Source organism: Electrona antarctica (assembly GCF_951216825.1).
Source record: "Electrona antarctica genome assembly, chromosome: 4".
NCBI lineage: Eukaryota > Metazoa > Chordata > Actinopteri > Myctophiformes > Myctophidae > Electrona > Electrona antarctica.
This window is the reverse complement of record NC_136809.1, coordinates 25,593,792-25,612,246: the sequence shown is the minus strand read 5'-3', so window position 1 is coordinate 25,612,246 and position 18,455 is coordinate 25,593,792. Positions and strand designations below refer to the sequence as shown.

Below are 18,455 nucleotides of genomic sequence, written 5' to 3'. Positions count from 1 at the left end.
GTAGAGCTTCATAACATAACTGTGACGCATTTGGCACTGAGGCAAAACCATATGGCTTTTCGGTGCGCAACACGTTGCAGGCCACCGTTATAAGAGTGTCTGGTTTCTGAGGTTTGGCCCGGCGAGAAGAAAACCATCCACACTCTGCTTGTTGTTTTCCTTCTGACCCGTGTGGGAAGACGGGGCTCTCCAGCATACAAAGAGATGATGTTGAACACGTTCAATCTTACAAAGAGTACGTCTTGTTTTCTCTCATGGAAGAGGTGGAGAGGAAGAGTTTGAGCTCGCCGTGGGCGTGGGGGTCTCTAGGCCAAGGCGAGATAAACGAGGAAGAGGACTAGTTGGGGAATTGTGGATGTTGTTTGGTTCACGGTGGTGTTCTTAATGTGGATGTGGAAATGTTCAACAGCAGTACCACTGCACACACATGGAGGAAGATAACTAGAAAAACAATCACACATGCACTCTTTGGACACACTCACGCCCTCCCTGACATTGCTGTAACTTCCCAGTCTTATGTGTGTGGCCATAGCTCTTTGCTTGTCCCTGGTCTCCTCACAAATCATCCGTGCTGTCTTTGGGTCGGGTCTGAGTGCAGGTGTTTTGGGAGAGGGATTGTTGTATTTCTCTCTGAATGGTTCATGCAGGGGGGCCATCAATCTGGGTGAGAAATGTTCTCCTGGCTGCAGTATAACCCCCACAGTGCTGCACATTTTCACAGTAGTATAGACATGCATATTGCCAATAGAGTTTTGAGTGTGGGAAAGCATAATTCATAATTTATAAAACAAAGTATAATTTGTGTCGTTGACCATGACCAGAATAGATGTTATTGTTTTAGTACCGGAGCCCGACAGATATTTGAGACCATTTTAACTTATAAGCAAAAAAGAATGTAACAATAACTTTAAAAAAAAACCTGTTTGATGCTCAAAATAGGGATGAAACTAAGTGGTAATAAAAATCAAGACACACATTGGCAGCATAATTGCAGACACTGACAAAAAGTCAGGTAATCGGCCCAGGGCTAAATAGACAGGGCCAGATTTCAGTTGTGATTGGTGCAGCCCGTAGACTAAAGCGGTGACAGTTGACAGAAGGAGTAGCAGCTACTGGTAGCTACTGCACCTTTACCTCTGTCAATATGCAGCAAGGTGAACTTTTCCCAGCTGTCATGCATGACTCGGCTGCCTGGCAACATCACTGCTTTGTGTTCTCATTACACAACACCACACAACATGCTCGGTAAGACGGACGCATGCACTGACATGCACTTAAACATGCACACGTGTGCGCGCACACAGAAACACACACACACACACACACACACACACACACACACTGAAATGCACTTGGATTTAGGGATGTGAATTATCGATTAATGCATTAATAGTTAATTGATACGTTTTGAAAAGGTTATCGATCGATTAACCGGTTAGTTGATAAAAATCTGAGAATCTTAATTTCCCTCAATGTCTAACATGCAAATCTACATTTTGCTGACATACAGAAATAATACAAATGGCATATTATATTCCTTAATCAAATATTTAGCATTCAGCATTACATTCACAGAAAACCAAAAATGATAGAACCACATAATCTTCGATTAATTACGATTAGTTATTAACTGTTAACGACTACAGACTAATTTCTTATCGGCGATTAATCGAACGATTAACTATTAACATCCCTAAATACTTAAGTCATACAGTATATGCACACCCGTGCCCTCAGATACTGAAATGCATGCACAACGCACGCACATATAGACATATGCAAGACCACACACACACACACACACACACACACACAAACACCAATCCTGGAAAAATGTTATACTGAACATTGGAAGTGTTTCAGACATGGAAATGACCCTGTATGCATATCAAGTGGAATGCAAAACACAAGAGTGGAATGCAAAACAGTTCCACGGTACTGTGCGGTTTTAAAATCTGGACAAAATCAGGACACCTGATGTTCCACACAGTAAAATCCTTGGTGTTAATTAAGCTCTGAGTCTGAGAGTATAAAAACAGACCTAACATGGTACATTTTTGCCCACATTCACTGAAGATTTTGAGGTCTATTTCTCAGACGAGCCCTCCTCGTCTCTTCCAGTCATCTCGGTTCTCCATACATCTGGCCAGCTTGTTGGTGCTTTGCGCTCCTGTGTCATTCTTGAGTACGTCACTAGTTTGCTGGCTGGCAGGTCTTGGTGTCTTTGGCAATGTCCTGCTATTCTCATTCTCCTGGCTGCTATTTTCTGGCTCACCCTTGGCATTCCATCATACAGATTCTTGTTGGTAATGTGTACTCTTGCTGATGTTAAGTACTGCATGCAGCATTCGGGTGTAGCACCCATCTAGAGACTTCTGCAGGGTTGGCTTCAGGCTCAGGGTCCAGCATTCATTCACTATAGGAAAACAGACTGTACCATTGCATAGAAGAAGCTAAGTTTGGTTTGACGGTGGAGATACACTGGCCATGCTGTTCAGGCCCCTCCATGCAAGCTCCTCCCTCACTTTAAGATCTTGCTCCGTTGAGTTGACCCATGAGCCCAGGTACTTGAAGTCCTTGACTTCCTTCAGAGCAGTGCCTCCTGTTGTTGTCAGAGGTGGATGCTCCGATGGGATGTTATAGGTGATAACTTCAGTTTTCTTGGCCTTCAGCCGGAGGCCAACCTTGGCACACTCTGATTCCACTCTAGTCAGGAGCTCCTGGGCTTGTTCCACATGGTCGGAGAGCGGGCTGCCCGCGTAGTCCAGGTCTGTCAGGACTACTGTGGGGTGTGTCTCGCCCTCCTTTGTGTTTGGAATGGTGAAAAGGAGAGAGAGACAACTTTGTAGCAATGTTGATAAACGCAAATCTTCAGCTTTATGAATGTGAAAAAACATGCTTGTTTTTAATGTTACTACGAATCATGACATCATGTATTCTTACTGCTGCTCCCCATTTTCTAAAGCTTACCATAGTTTTATTTTTGTATTATTATTATTATTTATTATTATTATTATTATTATTACCTGATGAAATGTGTTTAATTCATACAGGTGACTATCCATGTTAAAATAATCTGTCGGGCTAAAATCTTTTTTCCAGTGACCAGTTTGGTTTACCTGTACAATCAGTCCACACTTACAGTTACAGTTGCATTATTTACCACACAACATTAACAACAAATATAGGTAACATACAGTTAGTTCACTGTGTTGTATTACCTACCTCAAGCAAGTTTCAAGTCTCTGCAAGTTGATTTCCATACAGCACTGAGATGAATGGAGACCATTGGCTTCCTGGAAGGCAGGAAAACGCAATCAACAGTGGGAAACTTTGAGAAATTATCAGCAGCATATCGTCTGTGTCGGGTGGAAACCTCATATGTCCAAAACTGTTACTTTTCAGGATTTAAAAAAAAATCCAAAGTAGAAGATCTACAAGCTCCAAACATGTCTCTCTGCGCTGTGTTCCGAGCTTGTAGATCTGCTACTTTTCATACTTTAGTCAGTGTGACACTGTACGATCAAGTGTAGGCATTGAAGTAGGCCATCAATTAGGCATTCATTTACCAAAAACACAAAGTTAAAACATGGAGATAAGAGGTTTCGGCCTGACGGCAACGGTATAAAGTATACGTAACCTAGCTAATGGGCTAAACATGCAAAAACACCAGTATGGTCCTGCAAGTATTGCCTGCTGTCTAATGTATAATCCGCTGTCTGAATCTTTCTTGTGCAATCCACTCTACACTGTATGATCTTAAACAAATGGATGAACTGCACTCTTTCCTCTTCTACCCCGGATTGTAACCAGCAAGTGCTGACATTTTTACCATTGATCTAATGGAGAACCGCCTGCTTGCTCAGGGGATGAATTGAATCTTGACCATCAGGTCAGAATTCGTGTCGGATCCTGTGTCTAGGTGAGACATGAACTTGGACACAATTTAAATGTCTCGATTGAAGAGAAGGGCTGCAAAATGAAACCACCCCAATTGTAGTTATATTGTATTAACATACTCGACCATACAGATTGGACAAAATGACATCTTATTCATTGAAAAAAAAGTGACATAGTGCCACTTCAGTTGTTCAGTTGACTGCACAAGCTGAGGCAAATATCCAGTGTGAGCCTCATGTTTGGCAATATGACGTCTCTGATGATCATGATCACAAAAGTATCTTATTTTAAACTTCCAAAATGATGTTGTGCTATTTCAGTCAGACAGCCTGCCATTCAGAGTATTTCAGTAATCGGTATAACTCGAGTGTTTGGGATCAGTTCTATTACACTATGGACACAGGCTGCTAGGCAAGCTGGCTAGCAGAGGAGACCCTTCTTGATGGTGTGTGTGTGTGTGTGTGTGTGTGTGTGTGTGTGTGTGTGTGTGTGTGTGTGTGTGTGTGTGTGTGTGTGTGTGTGTGTGTGTGTGTGTGTGTGTGTGTGTGTGTGTGTGTGTGTGTGTGTGTGTGTGTGTGTGTGTGTGTGTGTGTGTGTGTGTGTGTGTGTGTGTGTGTGTGTGTGTGTGTGTGTGTGTGTGTGTGTGTGTGTGAATCATGCGCGCATGAATCATTCTATCCTTATCTGTTGAAATATGTATGTGGGTGCATGCACACCCACTTTATAAAAACATTCTAAAACACATGCTCTTTCTCGCGCAAGCATGCACACACACACACACACACGTCTTGCTCCTCCCCTTTTGATTGAGCAGTGGCAGTTGAAGAGGGTCTGTGCTGACCTGATTACACACAAGAGGAAGTCAGGAGGGAGAGGTCACCCAATGCAGACCCTCACACACACTGCAGTGCACGATAAAGACGGGAGATACAAAACAACACACACTCACTCACTCAAGCGCTTAAGGAAACATCACCTTCTGAACACTCACAAGGTAAGGCTTATCTTTGAACTCGTATGTCAGAAGGAGGGGATATAATGTTTGTGCATATGGAGTTCTATATGGAGCTTTATTTAGTGTACTTGACTGCACGTTGCTGTCGTTTCCCCCCCCCTCTTGACGGGAGAAGAGCAGGTCAGCCAATGGCGAGAGAGAGAGAGACTTGTCACTCTTCTTCCTTCTCACTCTGTTTCAGGGGAACTTTTGTCATTGGTTGCAGAGTTTAAACTAGAATGGGGAGCTCTGCTGAACACGTATCACTGCCAGGCTGGGTTGCCTACCCAGGGCTGTGTAAGATGTGGGATGCAGCTGTCAGGACTCAAATAAGCTTTTGGGGCAAATAGCGTTTCTATGACATATGCTTCAACCTTTAACATTTGTGGAGACCCAGAAGTGAAAGCATTGTAGGGGGTGAGCTAATACAATTTAAATAAATCTTGTGTTCATGATATAGTGAGAACTACTCCGCTCCCACTGAATGTGGAAGCCAGCAGCTTTGTTTAGAGGCCCCTCAATCAGATATGGTCAGTTCACGATCATAACGTTTATGAAATTAGCCTCTCCTGCACACTTTGGAAGCCAATTATAGCTAATTAGATTATGAAATATGAAAGATTGGTATGATTAACATTTATCACATGACTACAGGTATAATGTGTTGCAATTTGTGGAGTTTGGGAAAATAATTTAAGGAGTAGCAAAAAGTATGTTGTGAAATGCAAAATGGCTGTATACTGTATAGTTCGGTCTTGTTAGGTGGAAATGGGTGTGGCCTATGTTACCATGGTACAATTTTTGATTGGGAGCTACCCATCTTCATCTCTCTCACTCTGTCTCTCTCTATATATATTATATCTATACACGCACGCACGCACGCACGCACACACACACACACAGACACACAGACACACAGACACACACATGAGAAATGGGTCCAGATGTGCTGTCAGATTATTGGGTTAAAAGTTCTTAATGTTAATAAATACTATAAATATAAATACATATTAATAGGGAACGGTAATATCAAATATACATAAGGGGTATGTAAAAAAAATCTCAATCATACACCTTCTCATTGTCCCTCTCACTCTCACCGTCTCAATCATACACCGTCTCATTGTCCCTCTCACTCTCACCGTCTCAATCATACACCTTCTCATTGTCCCTCTCACTCTCACCGTCTCAATCATACACCGTCTCATTGTCCCTCTCACTCTCACCGTCTCAATCATACACCTTCTCATTGTCCCTCTCACCGTCTCAATCATACACCGTCTTATTCATGTACTGTACACACACTCATCATACTGTTTTGTGTGCTGCATCTACTGACATGGTCTTTCCCTCCTATCTTCCCATCTGTTTTTCGCCGTCTGTCTGAGCTCATACTCCCCTACTGATGACAGGAGAAATCCCACCAGACTAACCAAAGCAGTGAACTTGTTACTTTTTCGTCGCATGACTGAGTCTGCGATGCATCACGTTTTCCTGTTTTAAAATGAGGAACATTCGATGAAGCGTAAATTAGCCCTTATATCTTCAGAACTGGGCCTGTTTTGTCCAGCTATTTGACCATTCCGCTGTGTCAGTTGGTGATTAAGCAATGAATGAGCCATCTGCCTTGTTGAACAGTTGCTCATTACTCCACAGTGTCATGTTTTATCACTGTCTGTGTAGTTCAATGAGGACTAGAGTTTACACAAGGAAACTGGAAAAATAAATCACAATATTGACTATCCAGTAGTGTTGTTTTTATAAAAGCAAAGTGTGTGTGTGTGTGTGTGTGTGTGTGTGTGTGTGTGTGTGTGTGTGTGTGCGCGCGTGCGTGTGCGCGCGCTGTTCTTTCCTTATGTTCTTAACCCCTGACGTAGAAAAAAAAGTATTCTGAAAGAATATATATTCAAAGATTTGTGACGCATTTTCACGATTTTTCAAAAATAGCAGACCTACAAGCTCGTGGCGCGCTATGAGCTTGTAGATCTGCTATTTTTCAATAGCTAAAGTATAACATAATGCTTAGTTAAAACACAAAGGGGTTCCCGTCCAGAATGGGTTAAAAAGAAAAACAACACAAAATAAAATCTTCCTCCATTTTCTTGCTAGCATGCTAGTGTAGTTGTTTGAAGTGGAATTGTCACGATTCAAGTCATATGTAGTTTAATCTGGGGTAACGTTGGTTCAGCTTAATTCTTGGACCAGAGAAGCTGATCTTTTGTTTGAGGCATTTCCAGACCTACTGTCTGGACATGCTAGACCTCATGGATGCACGTTGGTCATGGAAGTCCCCTGTCCCTCCAGCAGGAGGAGGGTTTTTCTTTTCTTTTTTCTTTTTCATAAAGGGGGGGGGGTTGGGCTTGACGTTAGCCAAGCAGTTTTTCATTCAGCCAAAAGGCCATGCCCTTTTGGTTTGCGCGTCGACTGCCTCTCCACAACTCATATTGGCTCTCTTCGGAGCTCAAGGATGTAAAAATAGCTGTTGAGTAAGAATCCCAGACATGTCTTGATAACAAAGAGTGATTTGTACGAGCCGCCATGCCAAGCACAGGGAAGCTTTTGTACGTCCCCCTCCAGACCTCGTCACCAAGGCCTCTGACGCTGGATCTATGGTCTCTTCTTAGAACAGGCATTGTTCCGGGCAGCCCCTGGGTTCTGATTGTGAAGCCTGGTCATAGCGGGGCCCTTCAGAGGGCTACGTGTTCAATTGCGGCATCACCGAGATATGTTTGTGGTTTTGAGAATTCTCTGTCAGCTACTGCTGTTATGCAGTCTCTTAACAGAGCAGGGTCATTTTTATGGAGCAGTTATTCAACCCACTAAATATTCTGCCAAATTTCATCATTGGTACATCAGTAGTGAAACCAGAAATTGTTGGGAATTGTTTAAAGTCCTATCTCATAATTCTCATATGATGCATTTTTCAGTTCAACATAACTTTGAGTACGTGGGGGAGTGTGTCGTAATCTTGGATGTTCAGGATTCGCTAGTCTCGTGTTGCCAGACTGTTGCCTCTCGCAATTTCCAATTGTTTCTGTCATACAGACTGTATGACAAGCAACGGAAGCTCTATCATGAATAAAATATAAAGTGGAGCCTCCTCCCCACTTCCGTTTCGTCTTTACATTCGCGCACTTTTATCCTAATATAAATATAAATCATCTAAGCATATATATCTTGGTACTTAGGAAAAGGAAAAAAAATCAAATGTAAAGATATTTTAAAATATATTTTCGTGAACGGAAATGGCAGCTTCCTTAGTTCCAGACTCTATAGCATTCGGAGATTGTGGAATAGTCGTCTGGCTACACGAGACTAAACGTCCTTTCAAACAGGCAGCGATGAACGTAGACGTTGTCGCCTGGATCAACAACAGGGCTGTTCTAGGTCTGCTCAAGAGGGGCGCGACAACGCAAGCGTAAAAAAAAGCTCAACAGAATCCAGGTCTGGTGAGTCGCGGGCGTGTACAAGAAACGTGCACGACAATTTCACGGGACCGCGCCCACGGAAATATGCTTGCGTTGTTGCCCCTCGACTTCTCCGCGCGTTCAAAACAAAAATGCAGGTCTCATTGAAAATGAACTATAGGCTGGTTAAATCACTGCCCGTTTGAATTCGAAAGGACCTTAAGGATTCGCTAACAAAAATGCCTTTAATGCCACTACTTTATTGTAGAGGAAACAAAAAGTATACACATTATCTTTTTACTTGCTACTATTGCATTTGAAGAATCACATTTTCAACACACTGGTATTGCTTTTTTGTAGCTTAGTAGTTTAGAAGCTCCATTTAGAAATAATTCCTCACCCTAGCAATGATTACAGTGATTTCAGAAGGTGAAATAAGGCAGTTCAATACTCTAGCTATCCTCTGTTAACCGACAGTGACATTCAGTGGGTTAAATAACATAAAAAGCCATTAGCAGTCTATTGACCCCCTCTTAATCTGTATACATGTTTTGGTCCCTATCATTCGTTCTTTCTCAACTCTTCCATCATTTACTTGGTATAGTTGGTATACTGCTCTTTTATTCTCCTCTTCACTAAATCAAGTTGTATATCTGCTATTTTCTGTGAATGTTCCCCCAGAATAGGGATACTAGGGTTCAAGTGGTTAATGCCACTCCCCTCATCTTTATGCCTCTCAGCACCATCTCTATATTCCTTCTTTCTCACCCTCCCTCCATTCCTCCCTCCCTATGTTTTTTTCTTCTTCTGAGGAACAAACAGAGAAGCTGTTTCTAGTTGGGATGAGTCAGTGCAGCTGGGGTGCAGGTCATTTACCCACAGCCCACTTTCACTGGCCAGATGGCCCAGCCACTGTCATGCTGCTAAGCGCTAACGATGCTTCCAGAGTCACTGAGCTAAACCAATGCTAACGCCTCCACTCTCACACTGATGGTTAAGTGGCTGTATAATGTATAAGAGCTAACAAAACACTGAGCTACTCAATATATTGAGTTCTCCAATGTGAATGGGATATTTTGGAAGGGTATTACTATTTTAATGTACGTTATTAGTCAATATAAATTGCAAATATTCTCACTTTCTACAGTAAGTATCCATCTTTCTGTCTTTAACAGAATCTTTCTGTCTTTAACAGAATCCTCTCCTCTTCATCCCATTTATAGCATATCAAAAAGGCTATAGTAATTCAAATTCATAGTGAATTAACCTACTTTTGTTATTGCTAGGAAATCTATAGACTTGACCCAGAACTTTTATTTATTTGGATTTTAACTTGGACTTTCAGTGCACATTGTATAATGATTAATAAATACATTTAAAATCCAGCTATTGTTTACTACCAGAAGTATTGTGTATGTAACATCACTTACAATATGGTGTGATCTGAATGCGCCTTGCATGCCTTTGATCTACGCGCAGAAAACATTTTGACGACGTATGCGCACTGGCGCATCGGTTGTGTGCCCCCCTGATTATTAATAACATCTAAATATGTAACATGTAAACACAACATGAACATAGTACTCTTATTATGCATATCGCATTCTCGCCGAGAAATATTTTCGAGTTAAAAAAAGGAAAAAAAAAAACGAATGGTTCAAGCCCAGTAATTAAGATTCGAGTGCCAACCCTAACGAGCGAAGATTCGAACCCCGAATGTTCGGGGACAGCCTTACTTGGTAGTGACTTGAAGTTAACTTGAAGTTGACTTGGACTTGTGAACTGAAGACTTGTGACCTAAAGTGACTTGACTGTTGCTAGGTACCAAAGTGACTGTTAAAAAACAACTTCAGCTTGTACACTTACTGTATACTACTATATTTATTTTATAACAATGACAATTTGGATCCCTGGCGATCTTTGTCAACCCTCATTCTGATGTGTGTAGTGTACAACTGTCCGTGTGGTTTAGACTCGACAAAGCAGATGTTGTGACATCACTGCTCATCCAGAGTTATACAGTATAAGGAACAGGGTTGAAACCCTATGAAAGTAAACCGCTTCAGTTATGTTGTGATTAGGGAAATTACTGGGTGTAGTGTTTGGATGAAATGAAATCTTGCAAACCCAGCACTCCATGGCACATGATTGGTCGATATTGACAAGAAAAAAACTCATAGACAAGATTTTTCCTTCCGGTGAAAAAAAAATCCCTTTCTGGCCAAAATGTGCATTTTATACGTGTGGTGGGGGGCTCAGAGTGCGTCCACTACAGTACTTAGGCTTTCTATATACACAAGCCGCCTTTGTATTGGTGAGTAGGTAAAACATAATTAATATTTTCGCTACAGAGGAGAGGCTGGTCTGCATTTCATGCGAGGGCAGGAAGACAACAGTCCCATAGCCTAAATGCAACGGCAGCAAAGGGCATTGGGCTATGGATCAGAGCTAGCGAATACCCAGTATGCCCAGGATTTTGCTGGTGCGCCTGCGTGACTGCGTGTGTGTCTGCATGCAAGTACGTGGATGCAAAATGCTTAAATGACTTGTATAGTATGGTGAGTGTTGAAGAGAAATACTATACCACACAAAACCTGTTTGCTGAGTGAAAGGTAAATTCTAATCTTTGAGCAATCTAGCTAATGTCTGTATGTTTGCTCTAATGAAGGGTTATTGACTCCCTTTCCGACCATATCAGAACAAATTACTAATAAATTATATTATATAGCATACACTAAGTAACAGGCAAACATCTGTTTTACTAACGAGACAGTAAAGACTTGAAGTGAGTTGTGCTGACAGTACAGTGCTTGTCGTATTACATTGAGTGTACATTGTGGTGGCATCGAGCATTGTACAGTGTTGGCAATGTTTCAAGTGTCTCGTTATGTCCCCACCGCTCTGTTTCAGCCCATTGAGTTTGATGTGCCAGTCGGGCACATGCTGTGCCCACATTAACAGCGGATGGCACATAAGCCAGGAGCTATTTCACACTTACAAATGACTCCTGGGTCACTCTTTTTCTCTCACACACACTGTGACACACACACACACACACACGCACGCACGCACGCACGCACGCACAATAAAACAACGGTGTCATAGAAACGGCACACACGACACACCCCTCCACAATGTTTTTGTAGAGACACATGCATCCGATCTCATCCCCATTCTACACGATTGATGTTGGTTTAACACAACTATGTCTACATACAATGGATCCCCGGCACTCCTTACCCATATGTTTCAAATGGCATACTTCAAGATATTCGGTTACAATTATTGTATTGGCTTTTTTCTGATGTCAGCCTTGAGTCCACTGCCCGGTTTGATGTTCTTTACATGCTAAAACATTAGTATCGTAAGCCTGATTTATACTTTGTGACACGGCGGTGCTGCATGCCAAAAATAGCAGATCAGATCTACGTGTCGAGGATTCATTTTTGAGCTTGGAGATCTGCTGTTGTCAGTCATGCGACAGTGTATACATTGGGCATTAGACTTCAACTAAGTGTTTCTGGTACTGGTGAGACAGTAGTCGGAAACCCACTGGCCACTGTCTCATTCACAAAGCATTAGAGATATGGAGGATGAATTCAAGTGTGCAGTTTAACAGCCCCATTATGGCGGTCCATTCACATTAGCAATTAGTGCTCTAAAAGGCCTTTCAGGCTGCATTAAGCTATCTATGGCACAGAGCACAATTAGCCAGTTAAGTGCACTATATTGCAGTCAAATTGGAACTGCAGGAGTGCGAGTGCTGCTGTTGTAGGGAGACGTGCATGCTTCTTGTGGCGAAGCCCTGAATTGAGCACCAATATTTGAACTACTTCAGGCTCTAGGCATAGGCAATATATTGTGACTTCAGGTGATGTTGTGACACGTAATAAATTGATAGATATGTTGGTTATGATCATCAGTCCTGATAGATCGGTGAAGTGTTTGGGAATCGATTTTTCATAGAAATTACAATATAATTGGTCCTCACTAATGATCATGATAATGGATTGGGTTTAGCATTTAGCATTTTTATAGCGCTTTTCCAAGTGCTCAAAGCGCTTTTCAATGGTCCATTCATTCATACATTGGGAGGATAAAATAGCACGATTCTTTTTCAACTCTGTCTGTGTCTCAGGAGGGAGGGCTGTGGGCATTTACCCTACTGTTCTGATTGGTATTAGACCTTGAGAGTTTTGTTATGAGACAGACTAGCAAACTGCTTATCCTACAAGAATGTTCCACATGCTGATAACTACCGTCACTTGCCAATTTCATGCTTTACAGCCATATGCCACTGGTTTAAGAATGAGGAACTTAGAAAAATGTGGTAACAACACATTTTTGTTATTAGATGAGATCTGTTGGTATCCTCCAATGCATAGCATACTGTCATGATTTACGGCAGGGTGATGCAATGAGGTTGAAATGTGTTAGACCTTGAAGCAAACAGGAGTCATGACCTGCTCTCAAGTCTGAGCCTTGCCGCTGTAATGTTTCCCACATACAAACCTGGACACAACTTGTTGTACAACTCGCTTTTATGACTGTTGTATGGTATACTAGCGTATAATGTCTTTGTATTTGGTGAGGGATCTTGTGTTCTTGCAGACAACAGTTGGTAGCTGTTTGTTTCCTGTACTCAGGCCTCGGTGGCCTTTTATCGGTCAGCTGGCATAGACATTGAGCCCAAGCCGGGGAGGGGGGGGGGTACCAGATGCTCCAGAGGGGCACTGTGATAAGACCCCAAACAAAAGACACTGTTCTTAGGGGGGCCCAGAGCTTGTGAGAGCAGGAGTCGGGCCGAGGGTCTGGGAATGTGATGCCTCAGAAGCACCACTGCCCCATTATGTATGAAACCATATCACAGTCTGGACACGGTTCTACAGTATATGTATATCTATATCATTAGGTCAACCCGTAACATGTTCCACATGTATGTGTCTATCCATGATTTGTGACACATAGGCCTACAGCCTACTACATGAGTACGAGAACATGCGTACGGTGGCAGGGGTGATGTAGTTGTGCAGCCTTCACTCTCCTCTCTTTGCTGTTCCCACACACACACACACACACACACACACACACACACACACACACACACACACACACACACACACACACACACACACACACTGTAACCCTATGTCACAGACAGTGGTGTAGTGCTTTTAAGAGGTCTCTGACGGCAGTGTGACATCTTCTCTGCCTCTTCTGTCTGTCTCTCTCTCTCTCTCTCTCTCTCTCTCTCTCTCTCTCTCTCTCTCTCTCTCTCTCTCTCTCTCTCCCATCCTTGTAGTCATCCCCTCAATGCCCTCTCTGTCCGAGGACCCTGGTGGGGGTGGGGGTGGAGGTCTTCCTGTCCTTCATCGTATCAGAAGACACCCTGGACACTAAGAGAAGGGGAGGGGCCCGGCCAGCCCCCATGCCAGCTCCAGTCCTTACTTGTCTCGTCCCATGCTGTCCCAGTCCCCTACCACACACACACACATACACGGACACATACGCACCACATGCGCGCGCAGACAGACACACACACACACACACACACACGCTTGGCCTCTGTAATTGTTGGGTCGGAATATTGTGACTGATTCTGGATCAGTTTGGCTTCTGACTCACAGAGGTGAGGTGTATTGTATACGGCAAATAAGGCCTGGAATCTGATCAGCTTGGACTTATGGGGATTGCAGTTCTTTGTCCTGACAGCTTTGTATTCAGAACAACAATGTTGTGAATACAGAACTAGGAGCTCCGCAGCGGTGTAGAGGTCTCTTGACAGAGTCCCAGCTGAAGGTAGGTGATTGTAGGCAGGTACATTGTGTACATCTTGATTTCAAGTGCTTTTGGAAATTGCCCACTTGGCACCTATTGAATGTCCACCAGTGTCCACACTGGAAGGCGGTCCCTTCTTTTGTGATCCTTACTGAGCTTTCTCTCTTTTCTTTTTCCTATCAACCTTTTTTGTTCTCATCCATGGCCTGCAACGTTTCATCCGGAGCCGCTTACAATAAGTTGAGCAGGTCTGGAGATTCAGCGTGTTCACTGTTCAGGACACATGACTGCAACAAAGACTGAACAATAATAGCTGACCTTTCTGTTACGGCACAGCCACTTAAAACGCTATAGGCTGGAACTGTCACAACAAGCCGTGTGCGTGTGTGTGTGTGTGTGTGTGTGTGTGTGTGTGTGTGTGTGTGTGTGTGTGTGTGTGTGTGTGTGTGTGTGTGTGTGTGTGTGTGTGTGTGTGTGTGTGTGTGTGTGTGTGTGTGTGTGTGTGTGTGTGTGTGTGTGTGTGTGTGTGTGTGTGTGTGTGTGTGTGTGTGTGTGTGTGTGTGTGTGTGTGTGTGTGTGTGTGTGTGTGTGTGTGTGTCAGTGCTTTGCATTGTGGTCTGCTGTGGTGTCAGCGGCTGTGTTGATGAGAGAAACACTGTGGGTCAGCGAGATGCCACTGGGCTCAGACAGACAATGGTTCTCTGGTAGATGTGTGCAGGTTGCTGTTTGGTGGCAACAGAGCCCAGTGTGTGTAGGGATTTGGTGTTGCTTTTTGCTGGGCATGTGTCTGTGAGCAAAGTGCCAGTTTTAAGTGAGCGTGCGTGCATGCACGGACGGGCACAGAAAATCAGCCCCTGGCATTTGTGCGCTACTATGTCTTTTTACCATGCAATAGCAAGCTGAGTCTATAATCGATGTGCAAGCTAGTCCAGTAGTCCTCTAGTCCTGTAGTCCAGCTGGTTTTCTCATTGGCTGATGTATGTGCGCACTGCAAATATGTCCGGGCGGAAATGAACAACTCAATAGTTCCGCCTTAGAGAATTTAGCGAGATCAGAGACAGACAGACAGTCTGTGACCCTCGGGTCACCAGTTGACCGAACATGCTCGGTTCTTCATCAACGGGTTCCGACGCGTTGGGAAGGCGATATCGACTGCATACAACGGGAGCTTGTCGTCGAGAGTCCCCTGCCGACAAGCTCACGACGCTTTCAAACTGGCCGACAGCCGACCGTCTGTGCTGTCTGGAGCTACCTTTAGACGGTTTCGGTCAGTAGTTGCTAAAAAATGCCCTAAAAACGAATTCACTCTGTTTGAAATCTCTGCTTGCTGTATGCACCTGTATGGTCAGTAGTTACGTTCAGCTGTATACACCTGTATGGTCAGTAGTTATGTTCAGCTGTATACACCTGTATGGTCAGTAGTTATGTTCAGCTGTATACACCTGTATGGTCAGTAGTTATGTTCAGCTCTATACACCTGTATGGTCAGTAGTTACGTTCAGCTGTATACACCTGTATGGTCAGTAGTTATGTTCAGCTGTATGCACCTGTATGGTCAGTAGTTATGTTCAGCTGTATGCACCTGTATGGTCAGTAGTTATGTTCAGCTGTATGCACCTGTATGGTCAGTAGTTATGTTCAGCTGTATACACCTGTATGGTCAGTAGTTATGTTCAGCTGTATACACCTGTATGGTCAGGTTACGTTCAGCTGTATACACCTGTATGGTCAGTAGTTATGTTCAGCTGTATACACCTGTATGGTCAGTAGTTATGTTCAGCTGTATACACCTGTATGGTCAGTAGTTACGTTCAGCTTTATACAACTGTATGGTCCGTAGTTACGTTCAGCTGTATACACCTGTATGGTCAGGTTACGTTCAGTGGTCTTTTAGCGCAGTGTTTCCACTTTCCAGAACAGTTGGTGTTTGGGGCATGGGTCCAGGTGAGAACGGCAGATTTCTCTGTTTGGGTCTCGAGCTGAAAGGCAATGGGAACCACTGTTTTAGCGCATCCAGGAGTTCATACATTTGGAGGCCTCAGTGCTAGAGAAGTGTTTCTGTCTCTGGTGGTGCCAGTCCTCATGGCGTAACCCAAGCCTCTCAGTGACCCCCCCCCCCCCCCCCCCCTATGCACTACCTACGGGTAACCTGACCCCAGAGTGCTTTGTCATGTTTCATTCGGGGGAGAGAGGTTCCCGTCCCACACTCCCCCTCTTTGTCCGCCCGCAACATGGCACCGTCACAACAACCCTGTCCTCAGATCGGCTTTGACAGAAATGATGGGTGTAACTCGGCTTCAGGAACGCCCCGTGTGTTCTAGGATAAAGACCAGGAGATCTTGTTGTGAAGTCTTTACCTCACAGTGAAATGCGTAAATTATTGAAGAGTTGTATTTGTATGTTAAACTAGGGATATTGCCTTTTAAGTCCCGATAGTAGGGTGACTTCATTATGTTAGGTTCGTTGTGTGGAACATAAAGTGGGACAACTCTATTGGAATAGTGATTTAATATCTGCAAAATCAGTTGGAGCTCCCTTTGATTACTTTATTTTGCACTACTTGAGTGAGCTGAGCGGCTTTTCGACCACACTGCTCTTCTTCAGACGAGGTTGTCTGAAGGAAACATCTCTCAATCTGCCTGTTCTGTTTGTTCCGGGGAGAATTCTTCTGGTTCCCCCATACAGAACCCAGTCTGGGGTCTTGGCCCACTAACAAAGGGATGTCCCGTGGATGGAAAAACAGCTGAGGACCAAATAAAACAAAGAGAAAGCCCACAGCATTGTTAATTGGTTAAAAACCTAACCCATCCAAATGATCCAACAAGAAAAACAAAACAGGAAAACATACAAGAACAAAGCTTTAGTTTGCATTCCTTGCTCTGCGTTGGCACGCTCACCAACTCCTCTGATCTCAGTGGCTGTTGTTATTGTACCGGCTCCCTTCTCTCAATCTACAAACTCAACAGTACTGGTGGTCAGAGAACGGCACCCGTAGTATAGTATTCACCAGTTCATCTGTTATTCACCAGTTCATCTATGGTATTCACCAGTTCATCTATGGTATTCACCAGTGCATCTATGGTATTCACCAGTTCATCTATGGTATTCACCAGTTCATCTATGTTATTCACCAGTTCATCTATGTTATTCACCAGTTCATCTATGGTATTCACCAGTTCATCTATGGTATTCACCAGTTCATCTATGGTATTCACCAGTTCATCTATGGTATTCACCAGTTAATCTGTTCTTCACCAGTTCATCTATGTTATTCACCAGTTCATCTATGGTATTCACCAGTTCATCTATGGTATTCACCAGTTCATCTATGTTATTCACCAGTTCATCTATGGTATTCACCAGTTCATCTATGGTATTCACCAGTTCATCTATGGTATTCACCAGTTCATGTGGAATTGCTACAATTCTTCAGTAATTCATTGGATAGTAGAGGTCAGGTGATCTTGTGTCGAGCTGCGCCAATGTACGTTTTATCAATATATGGAAATATTGCTTAAGAAACCCCTTGAATTGGCCTTATACCATCTCCTCTAATCTGTTATGCAACAAGATATCTTGATGTGTCGTTTGCTATTTTTCTTTTATCTCCCATAGCTTTCATTGTAGCTTTACTTTAGAGATTCCTTGTTCTCCCAACCACTCCAGCTTCAAACCCTTTAGTTGTGTCAGTAAAAGGAAACTAGAGAAAAATCCAGAGATGTGTGGATTCAAACTGCCTGCTAGTGTTTTAGCCAAGAGCTCATTTTTCCTCCTGGGAAAAAAACACACACAAAACATCCAAATGTTTCCTAACTACTCTTGACTCAGCAAAGCCCAGAGTTCACGACCTTGCTGTGTTTTGCAGGCAGTGAATTGCTGCCTGTTAAGCCTCCGTTTGACAGCAGGCAGGACATTTTCAGTGCTATGAGCCGTCTCAATTCATCCGAGGTGTCAGCTGTTGATGTAGAGCTGAGCAACACTATAGGATGAAAACAAACTATCTGGAATGAGGAGTATTACAGTATGTTTTAACAGCGGGTGAACAGCGGCGACTCTGGGCGATCCAAATCTCCTAATGGGCGTGCCTGCTGTCATTACTTGTCATGGGTGGTATGGTTCCGCGTGGAGGATAAACAAAGCAACACATTAATTTGATTCACTATGGCCAGACAATGTCGTCAAAAGATACAAATAAAATATTTTCACACTCGTGTGAAGTGAGGGGCACTCTTATCACACATCATCATACATCACATTCCGTGCTCAGCCAATCAAATCATCACAACTGTCATTCCGGCCAATCACTTTTGGCATCTCGCTATGGCTGTCGTCCACTGTTAAAACGTACTGTCATGGTGTCGTGCCACTTTGTATAA

The 18,455-nt window shown here is 43.4% G+C and overlaps 1 protein-coding gene across 5 annotated transcripts in view; it reads left to right on the top strand.

Moving 5' to 3' along the window:
* The window catches only part of gab1 (GRB2-associated binding protein 1), a 74,731-nt gene that overhangs the window by 36,229 nt on the left and 20,047 nt on the right, over positions 1-18,455 (top strand). The window lies entirely within an intron of this gene.